The sequence below is a fragment of the Colius striatus genome, chromosome W (genome assembly GCF_028858725.1).
Source record: "Colius striatus isolate bColStr4 chromosome W, bColStr4.1.hap1, whole genome shotgun sequence".
NCBI classification, from domain to species: Eukaryota; Metazoa; Chordata; class Aves; order Coliiformes; family Coliidae; genus Colius; species Colius striatus.
The window spans coordinates 13,601,434-13,615,958 of record NC_084789.1 but is presented as its reverse complement, the minus strand read 5'-3'; the positions used below and the strand labels follow the sequence as shown (position 1 = coordinate 13,615,958).

The 14,525-nt window shown below is 41.8% G+C and overlaps 1 protein-coding gene across 2 annotated transcripts in view; it reads left to right on the top strand.

Annotated features, from left to right (window-relative positions):
• The first annotated feature begins 259 nt into the window (after positions 1 to 259).
• Positions 260 to 14,525, top strand: part of LOC133628578 (spindlin-Z-like) — a 107,509-nt gene continuing 93,243 nt past the window's right edge. For both annotated transcript variants that reach the window (XM_062016956.1, XM_062016954.1), the window contains exon 1: positions 260 to 565. The gene's annotated coding sequence lies outside the window, so the exon portion shown is untranslated. The remainder of the gene's footprint in view (positions 566 to 14,525) is intronic.

Here is a 14,525-nt window from a genome sequence, read left to right as displayed (position 1 = left end):
CTCATCATTCATCACTCAACTCAAAATTCAAATCATGCTTGTATGAAATAGGAAATGAAGATAGAGTTTTGGGGTCTGTAAACGAGTGAGGAATCTCTAGTCTGGTATCATTACGACCGCCGACAGACGGCAGTGGAGGAGGGGCAGCAGCATCTATGGGCTCGCCTGCGCAGTAGCGAATAGTGAGGGAATGGGTGGAGGATTACTTCCTGCCCTCCTGTCGCAGTTCAGACTTTGTAGTGCGCTTGCGTGTTGGCGGAAGGGAGGAAGGTGGTGTTCGGCCCTGTGTTTTGAACGTCTCGATGGGGGTAGCTCACTATTTGGCAGGAAGGTAACGAGGCCTCTAGCATGGTTGTGAAGCTCGTTGTACGGAGGTAAAGATCCAAATGTGGCAGAGACGAACAGGAGGCAGTAGTGGCGACAAACGAGACAAGAGGAGCAGCTGTCCCTATTGTTGCTGCGGAGAATCTGAGTGGCCTAGTGAGACAGGAGGACTGCTGTGGCTGCAGTCTTAACGCTCTTAGGCCGTCCCCCTGGCACTCCGAGGCGCCCTTCCCCCCAGCAGGTGAGTAGCGAATGCGAGGGATGGGATGGGATGGGATTAGAGGGGGAAGTGCAGACCTGTCGCACCGCCCTTGGCCTGGTTTAGCTTAGCCTAGCCTAGTACTAGGCAGAGCCAGAGGGAGTCGCTGTGGGATGATCTTGGAGCCGCTGCTTCTAGTTTTTCCTTCTCTGAGGCTGATGATATTTATATATTACGGTGTTCCATCTCTTTTATCCTTTCTTCTTCGCCGCTCGCCTCAGCGGCCCTCTCGGAAGCCGTAGAAGACGGGCGAGAGGCGGGCCCTCGGGCTTGTGTTGTCGTTTCTATCTTCCCTTCTTGCGTAGAGCCTCGGCTCCTTGGTAACCCCTGCTTTTCTGGGATCCGGGGGACTGCTGCCTGCCTTTGGCACGGGCACTCACGATATCTACCCCCTCATACGCACACATCTCCTTTGCTGGAGGGGAGGGATCGCAGCTGCACAGTCCCCTCTACTTTCTGTGAAGCTATTGTACTGTGGGCTGGGGCCCGCCGAGGGGTTCCCAGTAGTTAAGCCTCTCTGTCGATAGTGCGCGTTGAGGGAGATAATGCCTCTGCCCTGTCATCCGTCCGCACCCCGCATGAGAAAACGAGGCGAAGGGGTTTGGAGGGGGGTGGTGGGGCTCGGCCGCGCTAGGGAAATTGCTAACGCGCCGGGCTGTCAGCGCTGGGATTGCACACACCACTGCTGCTGCCTGGGATAACCAGAGTGCGTATGTCTGCACGCGCTTGGCTCGCGCTTTGCTGGATTCCTTTGTCTGCTGCTGCTGCCGCCGCTTTCCCCTCCTCTCCTTTCTTTCCCCCTCCTTTTTCTCCTCTCTCCCCGACTCAAAACGCTGCTGCAGCTGCAGGTTTGTAAAGATTGGACCAACACACACAACATGGCTGACGTTAGCCCCGCTCCTTCACCAGGCTCTCCTCTTTCTTCCTCTATCTCAGCTGCTTAGTCTCTCCTTCATTTAGGCTTTTGATTTTTTTACTCCTTTATCTCCCATAAACCCCAAGCAAAGAAAAAACTCACCCTCCTTATTGCACGCATGGCGGGATTTCAAGGGTAAGGATTCTCACTTTGGAGGCTTTCTTCTTTCATTTTGCTGTTTACAACAAAATGAAATTTAAAATCAGAGGGAGTTCGGGAACCTAGCAAGGCCTGGAGGGAGGGAGGGGGAGAAATGGCTCAGCCCTGCAGAAAGGCTTGATTGGAATGTGCATATCTGGGGAAGGGGGCTGGTGCACCAAAGTGCTGGCAGAGATGAAATACTGTATTATGCTTGCAAAATGATCTAGTGCCATTTTTAGGATGTAGCTCAGTATGAGATATCAACTCGGCACAGTCTTTTTAATAAAGACTTGAACTAGTTAGATTAGGCGTGATTTAGTGAAAAAAACCCACAAAACAAAACCAACATACTATAGATTTTTTTGAGGGAGGGGGTTGGTCTTGACATCAAGTTGATCCTTGTCAGCATCTTAAATAGCTCAGAGATCACAGATTATAAAACTGGAATTAACACTTGATAGGTCTCTTCATGTTGCTAGTTTTCTGTCACAGATTAATTTGCCATTGTGTTGACAATAGCACAAATGGAAGGGCTTATTTTTGTTAAAAGAAGTGTTCTTTCTTAAAGGAAAAGGTATGGCATTGTAAACAGAAGTGCAATACTGAACTACAGAACAGCATGTTTCTGACCTCTCCTAACACAAAACAAATGTTCAGTTCAGCATCTCCCAACCACAGTTATTCAGGGTACCCCTTTCTGGCTATTTGATGAAAATAGCTTGTATTTTATTGCCTTCCCCCCCTTTTTTTAAGATGTAAAGCGAAAATAATATTTTAATTTCTTGGGCATATCTAAAATGATCTGCAGGAGAATAGTGTATCTAGGTTTTAACTTAAGGAATGATCAGGGTGAAAAGGATGTGATGCTTTCTGTTGCTTTTTAAACAGGTGTGTTACTGTAACTCAGTAAATGTTTCATTTTTCAAATATCTTTTAAAACATAGTCTTCAAAGTATGTACACATTGATAGCCTTGACTTCTATTGGAGCAGTGCCCTAAAGTAATGTCCTAACTCTTTTCTTTGGTTACTTTGCTTTGGAAAATTCTAGTGGAGAAGTACTGGCATAACATAATCATAGTTTTTATTGAGATAGAAGTAGTTACTGCATTTTAATGCTAGAATTAAGTATCATGTCTTAATAATTGATTTAATTTTTTTTCTCCTACTTTTCCCATTCCCATTAACAAATGTTGATTAACTGGAGGAAAAAAATAAATTATAGTATTGAGTTGACCACAATGTAAAACTTGAGTGGAGTCATCCAAATGGCATTGTTGAATGTGTAGTCATGTTATGGCTCCAAAGCCAACTGTAATACTTCTAGATGAAAAAGTCTGAGTGAAGTCTGTAGCTTGATACGTCAGTGGATTTGTGCAGCATTCAGTTACTCTTAACTATTGTGAACTAATAAAAAATTAGTAAAATGCAAATTAGTTAATCTATGAATGGTGAAAAATGGGCCTCGGATCACTAAAGTAATTTTCAAGTAATGGTGAAATTATTTGAATAATATACAGTACTTAGTACTGTTTTCACCACGTGACAGTGGTTGAATTTAACTTTCTGTCTTAATCTAAAATGTGAATTTGGTGATGGCATGCAGAATTCAGGGAGGCAAATTTATTTGGCTATCAGAGAGGCTGAGGAGTGTTTCTGTGATTGGAGATTGCTTTTTTTATATTTCTTTTGTGTAATGTACCTTGGAAAACTGCTGTAAATACATGTAATGTTGAGATCTTGTTTGACTTGCTGACTTGGAAACTTTATAGCAGGTTGTGGAACCATTACAAATTGTATTTGTTAACTGTGGTGACTGTATTAGATTTAAATTTTACCTAATTGCATTTTAGTATTGGTAATTATTTCAAGGTGGTTGAGATGTGTTGTTTAATTATCTTTTCTGAGGTAATTTTCTTTGAGATTTATCTATAAGAGTTGCTGACAGTATACTGTAAACACAAGTAGGATTTTATAGTATTTTTTATATGGTTAGATTTTAGTGTCCTTTTTTTTTTATATTATTGTTGAATGCTCTTATGTGCTGTTCAAGGTCTGCACCTCCAAATAGTGATGAGAGCAGATCTTAAAATTAGAGTAGCCCTATGGATTTCAACAATACTTAATATGCAGATGAGCTGATCAAGTTTAGATCTTCAGTTGCAGGTGGTAATTTGAAATGAAGAGAACTTTATCTCTCTGTTCACTGATAATATTCCAGTTGTTTTTATATTGATGACTTAGTATCCATTTATAGTGAGAACACTTTTATCATCATCACCTGAGGGGTGACCTCATTAATGTTTACAAATATGTAAAGGATGAGTGTCAGGAGGATGGAACCAGGCTCTTCTCAAATGATAGTCAATGATAGTGTTGACAGATCCGGAATCCGAAAAATTTATCTACACAGGAATGCAGATAACCAGGCACTTCTTTATTATGCAGCGCTGGAAAATATGGGAGATAGCTCCTCCATAGCTGCTTCGTTGTTAGTTACCATTTTCAGGGTTTTTATAGAGCTCAAACAAAAGAATCACATTTGCCAACAAAAGCATGCATAAAATGTCCATCTCTTAATTTTGCCCTTTACCTTGATTGGTTCCTAACTAAATTTCCATAAAATTTCCAAAATCACAGTGACTGGTCAAAAAAAATATCAGTCCGTTTGTTTTAGTAACAACTAAGGTAACAGTTAAGGTAACCTAACGAATACATATACCAGGGTCTTGTGGTTAAGGTAACCTAACAAATACATTTACCAGGGTCTCCTGGCTAAGGTAACAGGTCCCTATCAGGAATTCAAATGAATACTTACTTAAACAATAGATGTTTGAGTTATTTGCAAGTGCTTAACTAATTGATTGAAATATTGCTAGGTGATTAACAAGTGCTTAACAAGTACTTGACTACTTATTGCGATGATAAGTTGTTAACTGAAATAATTGTGTATCTGCAACAATAGGACAAGGGGCAATGGTATAATCTGGAACACGAGAGATTCCAAAGAAATACAAGGAATTATTTTTTTACTATGAGGATGACAGAGCACTGGAACAGGCTGCCCAGATGGGTTATTGAATCTCTTTCTCTGGAGACATTCAAAACCCACCTGGACAAGTCCCTGTGTGACCTACTCTAGGTGGTCCTGCTCGGGTAGGGGAGTTGGACTAGATGATCTTTTGAGGTCCCTTCCAACCCTTAAGATTCTGTGATTCTGTTATCACAATCAATTGTTGAGTCCACTTGCCATCTTTGAAGTAATCTATTTTCACTGTTACTCCTGGCATAGCAGTGTGCAAATCCTTTTTTTTTTTTTTTACTATGTTGTAGCCCATAGTCCCTTTGTACTAACAGTGACAGCTACTTTAATTGAAATGCCTTGGATTCAGACTCTGCAGTTCTGCTTCCTGGGAGTGGTCAGTAGCGCATGATAACCTGGCTAGTCTTAATGTTCCTTTTTGGAGTTTTTTTATTTGTTTGATTTAGCATCAAGAGTTCTGGGGAACTTGTCTCCTGAAGTTTAAGAATGCTTGAACCTACAAGTTTGGAAATGCTTTAGGATGAAAGTGCTCCTGTTTTCAGTCTTCCTGGTGGTTCAGAGTATAGTGGTTTGACATAATAGCCGTTTCTGGTAAGGGGGAAGGGGCTGTAAAGATGGCTCCTGTAAGAAATTGCTGGAAACTCTCCCCAGCTCTGAGACAGACCCACTTCTGGGAGTGAGCCAATGAGATGCCTCCACAATCACTTCTTAAGAAGAAGCTGAAAGAGGAGGATTCTTCTTGTTTCTTCTGTCCCTCCTTTTCTGGCTGATGGTGGTACACGGAGAAGCAATCATGTGGACACCAAGGTCAGTGAGGAAAGAGAGGAGGAGGTGTGCTGGAGCCGAGACTCCCCTGCATTCTACAGAAAGGACTGGTGAAGCTGAGATTTGTTTGCATTTCATTAAAGACCCAGCACCAGGGGCAGAGACTCATTCTGCTAAAGAAGACCCCAAATCAGGGGCAGTGACTCACTTCATTAAAGATACCGTGGCAGGGGCAGTGACTATGGCCAGAGGAGGAGGCCTCCCCTGTGGAAGGCATCCAATATTCACAGAAGCTGCAACCGTGGTGAAGAATCCATGCCAGAGATATTCATTAAGGCCTGTGTCCTGTGTGAGGAACCCTGTATTTGCAGAAGCCATAGCTGCTGGGAAGAACCCACACCAGAGAAGTTTAAGGACTGTGTCCTATGGGAGGGACTCCGTATTGGAGCAGGGGAAGAATGCCAGGTGTTGTCCTCCTCTGAGAAGAGAGAAGTGGCTGAGACCATCTGTGAGAGACTGACCACATACCCTATTCCCTACCCCTCTGAGCCATTGAAGGGGGAGGAGGTAGAGATATCTGGAGCAGTGAACTGAGCCTGGGAAGAAAGGAGGGATGAGGGAGGGAGATCTTAAAGTGCTGGTTGTAATTTTCTCAATCATCCTACTCCCTTTTTGCTTTTTTTTTTTGTTCTGTTTCTTGTAGGTAGTAGAATAAACTTTCCTTATTTTCCTCTCTAAGTCAAGTAGTGGAGTCTGTTTTGCCCGGAACTGTAATTGGCTGCGAGCCCTCCCTGCCCTTGTCTCAATCCATGATGTCCTTGGTTATCTTTTTCCTCCCATCTCCCTGGGGCCTCTGCCATCCTAAAGAGGGTGGGGGTGGATGGGGGGGCACTGAGTGAGAGACTGTCATGGTGGTTCTTTTCTAGCTGGGCCAAACCACGAAAAGAGGTAGTCCTGAATCCCAAGTTCCCTATGTAACTTTGGGTGTAGCTTAAGATGACAATTCCCTTTGAATGTGTATCTCAAAGGCTTTTTAATTCTATCCACTGCGTTACTGGTTGGGTTTTTTGTTGGTTTTTTTTGTTTGATTTTCACAGATTACTATTAGGTCAGAGCAAGTAACGAAAATAGGGAACGTGGGTAACTATTTTGTCTTAAGATGACTATGCTGATAAGGTTGTAAAGTATAACATTACTAGCAAACTGATGTCTATCTCTGGTGCTGCTTCTTAAGGTGATATTACTTTGCCTAGATGTTGTCAGTCAATTGTAAAATGAAGAAGTATGCTTGACTTTTTCGGTAATGTTTATTGACTTCTTCTAAAGCCTACTAAGCTGCCATTGTGCTGATTTCTATCTACACCTTAACCTGACCCCACCCTTTCAAAAAATAGATATTTTTTTTTCCTGAACCCATACTACTTACAGTTAAATGCAAAAATGAACTTTACTAGATCATGACCTCTTATTGAAGAACCACAACCAAAAGATGTATTGAATATCAGACTTTTGGTCTGATATGCGTTAAGATCAACTATTTCTGTTGCCAAAATTATTTTCCTAGTTGAGTATGTATTTTCTCTATGAATTTTTTTTTTTTTCCCTAGCATGTTCAAAGAAGGTAGCTTACCTCCACCATATAATTTCATGCTTGTTATTGAGATGTTTAAATCTGGACATTCCCAGCAGTGTAGAAGAAAGCAATGTTCTGGAATAATTCTCTTGTGATGTTTTGTATTGGGCATAATTGGCAAGGTTGGGGAGGAGCAGGACAGGGCTGCAGGATGGCCTGTGGGAAAAAGTTTTTGACTGCTCTGTAATGGTTACAGTTGTTTCTAGCCAGCTCAGCAGCAACTCCATTGCAGGCTGAAGATGGGCCAAGTGGTGAACTTTGTGACATCTCTGAACATGAAACTAAGAAAAGGCAGTAAATGCTGAAAAAAAGGAAGAAAAGTAATAGCACCACAGCAGAGGAAAGATGAGACAGAAGACCATGCTGAAACAGGAGGAGAGAAGGAGCGTGAGTGGTGGGAAGGAGCTTGAGCAGAGGCAGAGAGGTTTGACTAAAGGGACTGTTGATTCCCTGCACCTGGAAAGGAACAACCCCACACACCAGTACAGGCTGGGGGTTGAACTGCTGGAGAGCAGCTCTGCAGAGAGAGACCTGGGAGTCCTGATTGATAATAAGCTAAACATGAGCCAGTAATGTGCCCTCGTGGCCAAGAAGGCCAATGGCATCCTGGGATGCATCAAGAAGAGTGTGGCCAGCAAGTCGAGGGAGTTTCTTCTCCCTCTCTACTCTTCCCTGGTGAGACCTCATCTGGAGTCCTGTGTCCAGTTCTGGGTTCCTCAGCTCAAGAGGGACAAGGAAGTGCTGGAGAGAGTCCAGCGCAGGGCCACCAAGATGATCAGGGGACTGGAAGGTCTTTCATATGAGGAAAGGCTGTGGGAACTGGGGCTGTTTAGTCTGGAGGAGATTGAGGGGAGATCTTATTAACATTTATAAATATCTATAGGGTGGGTGTCAGGAGGTTGGGACATCCCTTTTTTCTATAGTAGATAGTAACAGGACAAGGGGTAATGGGGTGAAGCTGGAACACAAAAAGTTCCACTTAAATATAAGAAAAAACTATTTCACTGTGAGGGTGACAGAGCAGTGGAACAGACTGCCCAGAGGGGTTGTGGAGTCTCCTTCCTTAGAGGTCTTTAAGACCCGCCTGGACGTGTTCCTATGCCACCTGATCTAGGTGACCCTGCTTCTGCAGGGGTGTTGGACTAGATGATCTCTAAAGGTTCCTTCCAACTCCTACCATTCTATGATTCTGTGACTGTTATCAATAGAGGAACTACCACATACTGAATCTAAACTCATGATCTGCCTGTTGCCCCATCTAGGAGATTGTTTTATGTATGGTGATAGTGTTGGAGAATGAACAGGGGAAAGGAGAGATTTTGCAGAGGCAAGAGATGATGAGGCCAATTGAAAAATGGCTGAATAGCTGGTCCCAGAGGATGGTGATCAGTGGCACAAAGTCTAATTGGAGGTCAGTACTGGGTTCAGTACTGATTGACATCTTCATTCTTGACTTGGGTGAAGGGGCAGGAGTGACTGAGAGGGTTGTGCTCCCAACCCAGAGGGACCTGAGCAGGCAGGAGAAATGAGCTGACAGGAACCTCCTGCAGTTAACCAAGGGGAAGCATACAGTCCTACACCTGGGGAGGAATAACCTCATACCCCAGTACATGTTGGAGGCCACTCATCTGGAAAGTAACTTTAAAGAAAAGGACCCTGGGGGTCCTGGTGGACACAGAGTTGAACATGAGTCAGCAATGTGGCCTTGTGGCAAAGAAGGCTAATGATAACCTGGGCTGCGTTAGGCAAAGCATTGTCAACAGGTCAAGGGAGATGATCCTTCCCTTGTATTCAGCACTGGTGAGGCCACACCTGGAGTATCATATCCAGTTCTGGGCTCCCCAGTACAAGAGAGACACAGACATACTGGAGAGAGTCCAGTGAAGGGCCACAAAGATGATTAAGGGACAGGAGAATCTCACATCTGAGGAAAGGCTGAGAGAGCTGAGAATGTTTAGCATAGAGAGTAGGAGGCTCAGGGGGAATCTTATTAATGTATCTAAATACTCGAAGAGAGGCTGTAATGAAGATAGACCTAAGCTCTTTCCAGTAGTGCCTTGTGACAGGACAGGAAGTAATGGGCACGAAGTGAAACATCAGAGGTTCCATCTGAACATCAGGAAACCCTTCTTTACTGTAAGGGTGACTGAGCACTGAAACAGGTTGCCCAGAGAGATGATGGAGTCTCCCTCCTTGGAGATATTCAGAAATCTATCTGGACATAGAACTGGGCAACTGGCTCTAGGTGACCCTGTTTGAGCAGGGATATTGAACCAGATGACCTCCAGAGGTCTCTTCAAACCTTAACCATTGTGTGATTTTTGTGATTTATGAGAGTGAGCATATTTATTTGTTTGTTTCAGTAACAGAATTTATAACTGGAAGTTTTTAATTGACAGTTAAATTGATTGAATTCCTTCAAAATCACTAAACTTTTTTCCCACTATACATATATGGTTTTTTTCTGTCCTTTTTCAAATGCTATATCAAACATAATGTATACTAAAATTCAGTACAGTGCTTAGATCTGTAGTATGCTTTGATAACTACCTTAAGGTATTAAATATTTGAGGCATGTGTTTTGCTTGTCTGTAGAGACAATTACTCAAAGCCTATACATAGGCAGTCCTTCCAGTTATATAATCTTTCTTTTGAAGTGCAAGAACATAATTTTACTTTTTTTCTCTGCTGAATTCTCACATCTGTAAATTACTTCTAGGTGTTAGTAAATGCTATCAAATGGTGCTCTAGTTCACAAGGGGAGTGTTGTTTTCCCGAGATGCTAGGTATCTTTCTGAAAAAAACCACCCTGGGGTGGGGGTGTGAGCATTGAATACAGTGTGAATTCTTGAGCTACAGATTTTTTTTGACAGTATAGTTAATAAAAATTCCTTGGCTTAAACCATTTTTGCTAATTTCTGAGCAAAAACTGTTCATACACTCACAAACTTATGCAGGTGTTCTCTGAAAGTACATTTTTCCTTAGTCCAGTAAATAACTTTTCACCAAATAACTTGAAACATTTGTTTGTCCTCTTAAATAGTTCAAGATCCCCTGCTTCTCATTTATTTTCATGGATATGCAAATATGTATTAGTTTCAGAGACAGTTCTTTGTGTATTTCTTCTCCACGTTTTAAAAAGCACCAGCAGTATCCTGATCACTATTCTCTGCTTTTTCCTCTCCTTCTGGGAAGGTCTATTGGTTTTACAACTTTACACACCTCCCCTCCCTTTTTTTACTTATGTGGGATGTTTCTTGTTTTCAAATAAAAATCTGAAAGACCTGTACATAAACAGAAAATAACATATGGTGTTATGATGCTGAGGGGTTTAATCTTTTGTAGGGGGGGGGAAACTAAATCCACAACACAACAGTATAGTAGGCAGGTTAAGTTCTCATTTGCCCTTGCTGATGACTTCAGTATTGACTACAACATTTCAATTATGATTATTGCAGCGCTATGATTTCTACAGCTCTACTACTGTTCTACAAGCAACACTTCACTTTAAAGAACTATTTTTTCACTGACTCTTCAAATTTAAAAATATAGAGAGTAGTTAGCTGTAGTTAGAGCTCCTAACATAGTACTGAATTTTCTCAGTGCCTTGCTGTTACTACATTTTATAACTTTGACAGTTACTAATAATCTCTTTAGGCTGAGATTTGCATTAACAACATAGACAGTGAGTAAACAGTTACTTGAATACATTACATGTAAACTGCTTTAATTAAGATAAAATGACTGGTTTCTTAATTGTGCAAAGACAATGAAATGTGCCACTGATTTTAATTCTCTAATCTAGTGAGAATTGATAACCTCTTTGTCTTTTGGTTGGGGGCTTATGATCAATGTATTTATTGGTGGTGTCTGTGTGTATCACTATGCAAAATGCATTCCTCCTCCTTCCCCTTCCCCCCCATCCTTAGATGATTGTCATGATTTTGCCCAGCCAGCAATGAATCACCACAGTCTCTTGCTCACTTCCCCCCATCCACCCCCACCCTCTTTAGGATGGCAGAGGCCCCAGTGAAATGGGAGTAAAAAGATAACCAAGGACATTGTGGCTCGAGACAAGGGCAGGGAGGGCTCGCTGCTAATTACAGTTCCATGCAAAACAGACTCCACTACTTAGAGAGGAAAATAAGGAAAGTTTATTCTATTACCTACAAGAAACAGAACAAAAAGAGAGCAGGATGATTGAGAAAATTGCAACCAGCACTTTTAGATCTCCCTCCCCTATCTCTCCTTTCTTCCCAGGCTCAGTTCACTGCTCCTGATATTTCTACCTCATGCTCCCTCAACGGCTCGGGTGGTAGGGAATGGAGGATGTGGTCAGTCTCTCACAGATGGGCTCTGCTGCTTCTCTGTTCTCAGAGGAGGATGACTCCTGGCATTCTTCCTCTGCTCCAATACAGGGACCCTCCCATGGGACACAGTCGTTAATGAATATCTCTGGTATGGGTTCTTCCCAGCAGCTGAGGCTTCTGCAAATACGGGGTCCCTCCCATGGGACACAGCCTCCTCTGGGCATAGTCACTACCCTTGGCATGTGATCTTTTACGAAGTGCAAACAAATCTCTGCTTCACTAGTCCTCTTCACAGGATGCAGGGGGGTCTCTGCTCCAACACACCTCCTCCTCTCTTCCCTCACTTACCTTGGGGTCCACATGGTTGCTTCTCTTCCAACTCCTTGTATCACCATTAGCCCGAAAAGAAGGAAGAAGAAACAAGTAGAACCCTCCTTTTCTGTCTGCTGCTTAAAAAGTGATCGTGGATGCACCTAATTGGCTCAGCCCCAGATTTGGGTCTGACTCAGAGCTGGGGAGAGTTTTGAGGAACTTCTTACAGCAGCCATCTTTACAGCTCCTTCCCCATTACCAGAAACAGCTCCACACAAAACCATGGCAATGATTTAAGAAAGAGAATTAAGGTTTTTTTTCAGTCAACATTTGGGTAGTCTAGAGACCCAAGTTAATGCCTGTAATATAAGCTCAATACTTTTTGCCATAATTGTAGTTACTGTGGTGTTAATTATGGGAGAAGTTTAGGCACGTGTGTCTCAAATCAATGAATAAACAGATTTATAGAACAGCTTTTCATCTTTTTGTTTGGATACAGAGCTAATGTTGCAATTCTTCTTTCTAAACTGGTCCCTCCATTAAATCTTTTGTGGCTTTTTATATTTTTAGGTGACAACTTCTTATTTTTCATCATCCTTATTGGCTGTTTAATTTTCAAGTGCTATGAATAATAGCTTGTTATAAGAATTTTGAATCCTTATGAATTTTATTGACTTTCAAAATTGATTGTTGTAGCATGAATATGAATTAATAATGTATAATAAACCATTTCTTGTATCTTCTGACAGATTTCTATCCCTCTTCTCTAACTTGGTGGCCTGCCACTGCTGACCTTTAAAGACAAATAGTGATTATGTTTCAATATGTTGCGAGTTAGTTATAAAACAGTTGCAGTAATTGAGTGTAGACCTTAAGAATCAGGGGTTCCTAAAGCATGAACTGTGTCACCTCTGAATGCTGGAAAGACATTGTTCTTTATTGTTCTTCATGAATGAAAATGTAGAAGCCTGCTGCATTAGAAAAAAATTTGTTTCAAGTATATCAGCAAGACATTTGCTCTTACAAAAATAAATAACCTCATACATTTTCAGACTTTAAGAGTCCAATACACTGAGAAGATGTCACTGAAAAACTGAACTAAAAATAAGTTTAGCTTAGGGAAATATTTCAGTGACACTTAAAAACTTATGTCCTATGTCCTTGTTACTTTTTGGCTCACCAGTGGCCTTTAGACTATAAGCTTCATAGTAGCCTGTCAAATGGCAGATCTATTTTTTTCCCTTCACTTTATAATATCAAACTTAATATTGCCTTGAACTTGGCAGGTATGTGTATATTGGTGTTTGCGAACCTGGATAGTTGAGAACTGTTTGAAAAATGCCATTTGACACTCAAAACTTCAAGATTTTGACGTGCAATGATTAATTAAAATAAGACTTCTAGCTAAGTGGTAGTAACTTAGTATTTAGCTGTCATCTTTAACAGCAAGGACATGGATGTTTGCACTGGGCTTTTTCTTTTAGAACAATTGGATAAGTTTTGATTTTTTGAATTGTATTTCCCAGACTTAGGTAACTAAATTAGATAATTAAATTCTGTCTTCACAGAAAGGCTAATGACCTTAATATCATGTATGTGGAGACTTATAGAGAATAGAAAATATAAAAATAGATATACCTTCCTCTATTTTCCAGATATGTCTTCATTACCATTAATCAAACCAACCTGTGTAAATTACAACTACAATAAATTATTTGGGTCAATCTCATTTGTAAGAGAATAAGGAATAACAAAGTACTTGCATCATACTACTTGAAGTTCACTTGTATCTGCTCATGATGGGTACACCTTGACTGGTTGCCAGGTACTCACTAAGCCATTCTAATCACTCCCCCTTGTCAACAGGATGGGGGGAGAAAATAAGGTAAAAAAAACTCTTGGGATTAGATAAAGACAATTTGATGAAGATAAGCAAAGACTGTGCACAGGAACAGAAAAACGAAAAGGTTTATTTTCTACTTCCCATCAGCAGGCAATGTTCAGCTACTTCCTGGGAAGTCCTGTCTAAATAATTTGATATCCTTCTATGATAAGGTCACCTGCCTAGCGCCTGAAGGAAAGGTGGTGGATGTAGGTTTTCTGGATTTTAGTGAGGCTTTTGATATGGTCCCTCATGGCATCCTTCTGGACAAGTTTTTCAACTATGGGATGAATGGGTTCATGGTGCCCTGGCTGAATGGCAGGACTCAAAGGGTGATAGTGAATGGGACTGCATTTGCATGGCAACCAGTCACCAGCAGTGTTCTTCAGGGCTCAGGTCTAGAGCTCATTCCAATCGATATTTTTATCAATGGTATAGATGCAGGAGTTGAATGTTCCCTTAACAAATCTGCAGAGGATACTAAACTGAGAGGTGCTGTTGTTGCTCCTGAGGGATGAGAGGCCTTGCAGAGGGATCTAGGTAGATTGGAGCATTGGACAATCATCAATGGCATGAAATGGATTCTGCACCTGAGACAGAGTAACACTGGACACAAGTATAGACTATGAGAGGAGTGGCTGGAGAGCAGTCCTTCAGAAAGGATCTGGGGGTATTGGTTGACAGCAGGCTCAGTATGAGTCAGCAGTGTGCCCTGGCAGCCACGAGGGTACACTGCATTCTGGGGTGCATCAAACACAGTAACATAACCAACTGGTCAAAAGAAGTGATTATCCCTCTGTATTTAGTAATGGTATCACCTCACCTTGAGTACTGAGTGTACTTCTGGGCCCCACAATTTAAGAGGGATGTGAAGGTATTTAAATGTGTCTAGAGGAGGGCAACAAAGCTGGTGAAAGGGCAGGAAGGCATGTCCTATGAGGA